This window comes from Mastomys coucha, unplaced genomic scaffold (assembly GCF_008632895.1).
Source record: "Mastomys coucha isolate ucsf_1 unplaced genomic scaffold, UCSF_Mcou_1 pScaffold16, whole genome shotgun sequence".
Taxonomy (NCBI): domain Eukaryota; kingdom Metazoa; phylum Chordata; class Mammalia; order Rodentia; family Muridae; genus Mastomys; species Mastomys coucha.
Window position 1 is genome coordinate 93,554,766 of NW_022196898.1, and position 959 is coordinate 93,555,724.

The 959-nt window shown below is 48.4% G+C and overlaps 1 protein-coding gene across 2 annotated transcripts in view; it reads left to right on the forward strand.

The window, feature by feature from the left end:
• Positions 1-959, forward strand: part of Mcoln2 (mucolipin 2) — a 49,576-nt gene that overhangs the window by 35,747 nt on the left and 12,870 nt on the right. The gene's annotated exons all lie outside the window — the stretch shown is intronic.

Genomic DNA, 959 nt, shown 5'->3' on the forward strand with positions numbered 1-959 from the left:
CACACCTGAAGGGCCAGTGGCAGGTCTTTGGAGGGAGGGGGTCTGAACACACCTGAAGGGCCAGTGGCCGGTGTGGGGGCATCTCAGACGCTGTGGGCCCTGATGGCTGAAGGATCCGCAGTTCTTGAGCGTCTACATGGTCTGACCAGTTGCATATGTTGGTCGGTTGGTTGGTTCTCACAACTGGACTGACTCTCTCAACTGTTCTCTTCTCTGTTCTATATCAGTCTCAGACACTGTCCTCAGCATGGCTACAGGGTCTCCCTGTCTCTATTCCAGCTCCTTTTGGCTTCCCTCAGGCTGACTGCCTCTCTGGCCTGGCTTGCCTCCGCAGCTCTGTTTATGTTTCTGACGTTAGCCTTGTATCCCACAGATCCAGCCGTACAGTGGCTGGGCAGTCTGTACCCATCAGTATGTACCTGAATGGGCCCATCTTGCTGTTACAACCCTGTCTGCCTTCCGGGGTCTACTTAGGATGATGTGACCTCCACTTTACCATGGTCTCTGAGGTCCCCCTCATTCATCTTTGCCTTCCATTCTGGCTCTAATCCTACCATCCCACATACCAGACCTCATGTGTTCAGACTCTGTCCGTGTGCCTGTAGACTTCTCTCCAGCCTGCGCTGTGTGTCCAGCTTAGCTCCAGGTCATACCCATGGGAGGGCCTCTGTGACAAGTGGCAGCATGTCTCTTATTGAATTTAGCATCTTGTATTAAATGGTTGCTTGTCTCTTCAGTGAAGCCTAGAATCTCTTGAGAGCAGAAACAGTGTCTGTAAATCACACTGGAGTTTGTTTCTGAAAGTAACTTGACTGTATCGCTTGTTCTTTGCCAAACACCAGGTTCTTTCATGCCTAGGTCAGTGGCAAATGCAAGTCCTATTTTAGAATATTATTTGGAAAAAAATAAGTTCACAATTAAAATACTAAAATAAAATAAAAACCAAATATTTGAAGCTT